A 7984-nucleotide genomic window follows, 5' to 3' on the forward strand; every position below is an offset into this window, starting at 1 on the left:
GCGATTTTGGGTTTCTTATCGACATGACTCAGCATCTCAATGATCTTAATGTGGAACTTCAAGGCAAAGGACAGTTTATTCACAATTTGTATGATAAAATTCAGGGCTGTGAACGCAAATTAAAATTGTGGAAACAGCATCTTTTGCAGAATAATGTGTCTCACTTTCCACATTTAGAAAAAGAAAACGTTATTACTTCTCAAAAATACGCACAATATATAGACATTTTAATCAACGAATTTCAGTTACGATTCCAAATGTTCAAAGCTGAGAAGACAGCGGTTTCCATGAAAATGTTTTCCTCGCCATTTAATATTGATGTGGATACAGTTCCCGAAGACTTTCAAATGGAAGTAATTGACATGCAGAATAATACCGATTTAAAAAATGTATTTTTCTCAGTAAACATGGAAAATTTTTCTAAATCTTGTGTGAGCCCTGAGAAATTTCTGCTTTTGACGAAAAATGCAAAGCAAATGATGTTTCTGTTCGAAAGTACGTATGTTTGTCAACAATTATTTTCAACCAAGAAATGAATAAAAAATGACCACCGATCAAGACAGTGATACACGATTAGAAAGCTGCGTACGTGTAGCTACCTCATCAATTCCGGTTGATATTGATCACCTTGTATCGAAAAAACAGTGCCAAATTTCTCATTAAAAATTTCAAGTAAATTCGTTTTTCTGTTTTTTTCTTGTTTGTTTTTATTTTGCATTAAAATTTGTATATGAAATCTTTACTTTTTTAAAATTTTATATTTTTTTATTCTAATGTTTATTATAAATAAAGTTTCGTAAATTATTAATAAGTGTTACTTTATGTGCGGCCCGCCAAAAAATTTTAAAATTTAAATTGGCCCGTTGATTAAAAAGGTTGCTCACCCCTGGTTTAATATATCAGAACAGAAAATAAAGAAATTAAAAAATTAGACGCCAACACACGCGCGCGCTAATTTTTCCCCCTTTATTGCCTTTTTGGGGGATTCGGGAGGTCTCCAAACGTGTAGATTTGCAAAAAAGCCTTGGAGAATCAAATTCGACACGATTCGAATATTTTCCGTTTTATATACATAACAAGTTGAAAAGTAAAAAGGAGCTGTAGTTATTGTATCGTCCGCATCTTCGAAATATCCCGACTCGTTAATGAGTGTTTATTCGTCCTGCAAAGCATTTTCAGATCGATTCGGCAGAGCAGTTTCTTGGGAATTCAGAAAACACGACGTTCACGTTCAATCACTTGTTCCTTATTTCGTCTCGACCAATATGATAAAATCTTTTGAAAAATATTTTGGACCACTAAGATATTTTATAGTTTCTAATGATGAATTTAGTAAAAGCGCCGAAAGTACAATTGGAATCGACAACTACACAACAGGGCATTGGAAACACGAACTTCTGAGTATTTTATTGAGTCTTGTTCCTATCTTTCTTCGTATGCGTATTGGTAAGAACATATCTAAAGCAATACGTTTTAAACGAGTACAGAACTATTAGGTTGACATTACACTTCTAAAAACTGTCCATGAACTTCAAGTATCGAAAAAGCGTGTATTCAAGTATATTTTTTGTATAGATCCTTCTTTCAAGTAATAGGAATACGAAGAATTTATTACGTTTATATGGTGTTTCTATACATCTGTGTTATGTTCTGTATATCATTGTTGTTAATATTTTAAAATAAATAATTAATAAAATATGTTACTATCATTGTTAACTTGTCAAAAGGTTATGGGTAGTCGCGTTTCTTCTGCAACCAATTAGACCGTCTGATTTCAAATTGGAGAGGGAGGATGTTCAAGCAATTAAAGTTTTAATTTACTTCTTTGTGAGACTGGGAACGAATACTGCAGGAAAAAATCTCACAGAATATTTCACGATCCCTTAATCATCCCAACGTCGTCATTATGGATCTCTCTGACCTACGATGGGCATGTTAAAATGGCCGTTTCAATGCCCACAAGATAGATAGACTAACAGGTAAACTGTAACTCGATAAATCCGCAAAGTATTGCACGCCCGTTGTCTTTATATTTATTAACATTATGAATACAAAAAAATTATTAAGAGATCAAAAGTTTTAACCAGTTTGTCATCCGGCCGTGATGAATCGAAATTATACTGTCAGAACGCTAACCAAACTGATTTAAAATCAATTATTTGTACTGAATAGAAAACACACACAGACACACTTGGTACACTAAGTCAGTTTTTAAATCTCATTCCGAAGCTAAACTGTGGAAAACAAGAGTAGAAAGTTTAGGAAAATCTCAATTAAGAAACTGATATTTGCTACAAATTACTGCGAGAATTTTAAGTTCTTCGGGAGAGGTTAAAAGAAGTGCAATTGTATCTTTTCCTGAAACAAATAATGTGGAAAAGAGAGAGAGGGAAGTAGAAAATAATGGGAAATTAAATTTATACATAAATGCACAAATAATGCAATATAATACGAGATAATTTCAAATTTTAACCAATTTACGAATCAAATTAGGGATAATGGTTGTATTGTTTACGTACTGTATGCAGTAACGTGAAATAAATTCTGACTGAAGGAATTTCTTCCTAGAGATTGTTTTATTTCAATTTATGCTAAAATTTCCTTATTGTATTAAAATGTTCTGATATTTATCGAAATTTCTAAAGAATATATAAAAACATTTAAAGTGAAAGTGAAGCAGAACATTTTTACTTTGCCAGCTTTATATTTAAAACAGGGAAAGTATGGCGATCGATCAAAAAACGATCTCGAAAATTTGTATACTTTCGGAATGAGGACACGTTGAAACGTCGAGAAATGTAAACAAAATCGTAGGTAATTTCTGTATGTATGGATGTACAGTCGACCCCCTATAACACTGTTGATTATTCCGTTTTATATGAATTCCGTGTTTTACGAGTCACTTAGATTTTACAAATACGTGAACCGTTCACAGTCCGGCACACGTATTTGTAAAATCTAAGTGACTCGTACAACATGGAATTCATATAAAACGGAATAATGAACAGTGTATAGGGGGTCGCCTGTATAGCATTACTGTCGCTGAGTAAATAGGGATTATTTCGGCTATCGAAATGTATGCAAATTACAATACATTTTCAAATAAAAATATGTTTTAATTATTTGAAATAGCCCAATTAAGAGAAAGATAATAATAAGAATTCGATGCTGATGATGATGAACGTCTACAATTGGTAGAATATAGATTACGTGCAAAGACTAATGCTTACTGTGATGGTTACTTTTGGATGACACAAAGCCATGACGTTTGCTGTTTTCTTTGTGCTCTATACTGTGTGTATGTGTAAGGGGTGTATTGATCTCTATTTCGCTTAATATCTGAGGATGGGGAAAACGTTAAGAAACGAAATTTGGCATGTTGGCTTGTATATGAGGGCATTTATGCTATTAAATTTTGATGGTGGAGAAATGAAGGGGGTCGTGTATCTCGAGAGAAGAAAGACATAATAAAGATTTTATTCGTTATTAACATGTACACTTCTTTATAAAGCTCACTCCTTTTCTAAAAACTAAGCGTTAGTTACTAAAAGTGTAATAAGTTTTATTAAGAAAATGTGATGACAGATAGCGTCACACGCAATTTAATTTCTTTATTATGATTAAGAATACAGTAATAAGATTTTTAATAATGTGACAGGAGTGTCGGTACCTCTTTGGCACCCTGTCAGGATGACACCACTGTTTCCCGGGTGATACGGAAGCCGAGATGGCGTGTTGACTCGGTCACGCGAGCGGACGCGTATACAGGTGATTGGATCCCGGATGGAGATAACGTGAGAGATAGCGTACCGGAAGTGACTCACCCAGATTCCAGATTACTAAACAATAACAATTTAATTTTAACTGAAAGGATTACAAAATATACGACCATAGACATCTCAGATTGATATATATATATATATAATAGGCTATCGAATCTACTTGTAGCGAGTAAGAGAGTTTATATGATATTCGCGTGTGGATAAATACCTGACAGAGAAATCGAGGATTAATGATTTGATGACTCGCCGACGGGATTCTTCGGGTGTTCCATGGAAGGTTCTTGATATTCGGATTGTTCGGGTAACAGAAGCGTCTTCGGAGGGAGGTATCCGACTTGTGAAGAGTAAATTTAAGAACTAAGAACTCGGACGTGTAAGATATCCGTATGGTGATGTCGATGGATGAAAAACTATTTTGGCACACTTATAAACTCCAGAGAAGGAGAAATTTGGATGACAACTGACTCGTTTGTCTTTTCCTCCTCCTTTTTATTAGGGGTTTTTTCCTGGATTTTTCTTCATGACTTCGCTAGAGTTTTTAGTACCTCTGGACCAATAGTTAAAATTCCACCTGTGGGTTCCGGGTAACACAGTGAATATGTCACTTCTAACAAGGAAACAATCCGTGGGAAACTGTTTTAATTGTCTTTGACTAAATTTGTGTCGAAACTAAAAATCAACAAAGGTTTTTTTTATTGTCTTAACTTCGGCTCTCACAATAAAAACTCATAACAGCCGGGAAAGTTACTCAAATCTCGTTGCAAGATTTTTTCCAGAGATAGTACAGTGTATAGTTTTTAAATTAGCCTGCTTGTGGTTAGCTTTTGGATGGGATAGAACAACGCAAAAAATGGGCGATCTGCCAAGGGTAAAATAAATGTGGAATGGATAATAATAAGTGTTCATACCAAAAATACTTCGTGAATTAAGCCGAATGGATTTTATGAAACAAATAAAAACCAGCTTCTAAAACTGTGAATATATTAAATGAATAATATGTAAGATTTCTCCTTTCAGCAGGCATCTCGATCAGTGATTCAATATTTGAGGGAATTTTTTCCCTAAATTTAGGGGGAACTCAGCAGGATGACGTTACAGAATTTCACTTTTTGTAGATGGTAAAAGAAAAACTAATATTTTTTTTCGCTGCAATTTGAAAAAATTGTAGACCTATAAATTCTCAATGTCGTCAGACTATCAATCCGTCTGTCCACCTGTCTTTCGTTAATCTCGAGAACTGAGTTAGAAAATTAATTGCGTGATCAGATAAAAAAATCTTATGGGCAGGAGGCCCGATTAGCTACATGCGTTTTTGTTGTTTATATGGCATCCATTCAAGGCACAAATAACATATGAAAAGTGTATTATACACTTTTCAGATGTTATTTGTGCCTTGGATGGGTGCCACGTAAACAACAACTTTGTAAAACTTTGTCTTACTTTGTAATTTAGGTTCTCTCCTGTCCAAAGGAGTTGGTAACGTGGAATTTTCCGTGATTTTTTTTATATGTCTAACAAGTTTATATTTAAATTTTTTTCTGCCATTTAAGCGCCAAGAGGATCTCTTTTAGCATGCCGATTATGCGTTTGGCCAGATCCGCAATGGAGTGGCCTCAGGCCCACATATCTGAATGGACCACCACCTGAAAAATTCCTACGGCTTTTTCACGCATTTGAATTTAATCCTGGGCCCATCAACAGACTTTCACCTTAACCGCTTGTACATTTGGTCGTTATGTCTATCAACTAAGTAGGACTATTTCCTTATTGAAAGTTCTCCTATAACTTGACAGATCGCTTATGTGTTGTGTTTCCACCACTAGCACAGTTTCAGTGCCTTAAAACTAAATTTAAAATTTGGGTTTAGTTTAATAAATTGTTTTTTAGAATATATTTACATCAGGTTACTTGTACACAATATATTTACGAAATTAGACTTTTGTACATTTGTACGTTGGTCCACATTTCAACAATCGAAATAACATGTTTTGTTTTTCTTTTCTGCACTCGGGGGCTATACAATACTATGAATTTTGGGGAGAAATGTCTGTTTTACTCATCTCCTCAATATGGATTACAAATTACACTATTAACTGATGTAAAATTTTATTAAAAACTAATTGGATATAGTGTAGAGTTGATGAATGTTTCAGTTTTCCGGAATTCTTCCAGATTTTTTCTGACTGCCTAGCGACAAAAGTCCTTTATTTCAAAAACTGTTTCTACAATAAAGTATGTTTTTCTTTTTCCAAATTTTCTATGTATTTATGTTACCACAAGAGTAAACATACACACGTATTGCATGTCCCCGAATGGAAGCATCCCAGTATTTTTAGGGAAAAATTTATTTTCTCCCGGATTTTAACCTCAAATACTTGGCAACTCTAATATAACAGGATAAAGATAGGCTTAATTATAATTTCTGTTGTCGCACAAAAAGGATTGAACTGACTAGATTGATGGGATAAGACAATGCAACACATGGACGAACTGTGAAGAGAAAGGGACTCTTGGCAAATCATCTCGGGACGACTTTCAATGGCAAACTCGGAAAATTCCACGCGACCACCCCATTTGTGTAGTTCAAACCTACAACCAACTTCCAGTGTTCGATGGTTTTATCCACTCAGTCACTGGTGGGTCAACTGGGTAATGTAAGACAGCACGTATTGAGTTGTATGTACCTGTACAGAACGTAACCGAAGTAGTTCTATCATTTTATAAAATATAACAATATAACATGCATTTGTTACTCTATATTTAAATGGAAGATTTTGCATTGAAACTTTTAATTAAAATTCAAAAACCTTTACAGTTATATTAAATGAAATTTCAATGGTTCAGTGGAAAAGAGTGGTACAAGTGACAAATGGCATAACTTGAATATATTAGTAAAAAATTTAACATTAATTAATTTAAAAATTATATTTCATTAAATAAAATAAATAAATAGATATGGTTACTTGCAAATTACTGACATTTATCGTACTTTTATTTTTAAATTAATACGTTTTTGTATTTTTAACAAAGAAAACTGTTTTGTCACTTAAACCATTTTTCTATTCATCCCTTCATTTATCAAACTTTAATAAATGAATTTGAAGTTCGAGTATCCAATTTGTTTATGTAAAAATATTGTTTAAATTTTTAGCAGTAAACACTTTTAACTTTAAATTAAAAAGTAATTTTATTAGATGTTACTTGTCCTGAACTGTACATAATTTTTGGAAATTTTATATGAGTCAAATGGCAGCTCATCAAGAAATTTTTTCGTGGTATCTTCGAAGAATGAAAAATAAAAATTGAAAAATACAATTTGGATCGCTATAAATAGTGTTTTCTTTTTCTTTCCAATATAGCCGAGTAGAATTTTGCATCCTCACCAACGGGTTAACTGTTTAGACTTTTACAGAATTTCTTCACGTGTCTAACACCATACAGGGACGAATTTTATGTTGATCATCGTGTTGTCAGATCGTCCAAGTGTTGCATTGCCTTATTCCATCAATCCAAGCCAGAATTACGTGCCGTTTTGTATCTGTAAACCATAATGCTCGATCCCAATATGTGTCTTCTTACCTGTAACGCATATACAAGTTAGTTTCCTAAATTATATAAAATTTTTCACTGAAAATCCCATCGATAACTGACCATATAATATTAGTATAGTATTTTTAGCATTTTTCCCGGGTTCAATGTGTAAAAAAAGCTAGCAAAGAGTAACGTAACATTTCCGGCTATTATGAGATTTTATTTTAAAAAATAACTTTTATATTATTAATCATAATAAATAAATTAAATTGTGCGTTGAGCTAGCTTTTATGAGATTCTGTATAAAAATCTAAAATAAAATAGTAGACACAACAGAAAATATAAATTCATGTCGATAAAAATGTGAAGCGATCGTGATATATAATTTAAAAGAATGCTATAACAATATTAAAGTCATCTTTCCACAACGTTTGAGATGATTGGGGAAAAATACTCGAATGTTGCAATGTTACATCATTAAAGACTAAACCTCCCTCCCTTCACCTGATACAAATGAATCATAAACTACTGAGGTAATACTTAAATCACCTCTTCATCACACAGCTGACATTACTTCTAATCCTCCGATGGGCACCTGATTTTTAAATTTTATGGATTCAACGGGCCTGTGTTTCGAAAAACTTTAGGAATCACTGGGCTAGACGTTCGTA

This window comes from Centruroides sculpturatus, unplaced genomic scaffold (assembly GCF_000671375.1).
Source record: "Centruroides sculpturatus isolate CEXI.00-Female unplaced genomic scaffold, Cexi_2.0 scaffold2007, whole genome shotgun sequence".
In the NCBI taxonomy this organism is placed as follows: domain Eukaryota; kingdom Metazoa; phylum Arthropoda; class Arachnida; order Scorpiones; family Buthidae; genus Centruroides; species Centruroides sculpturatus.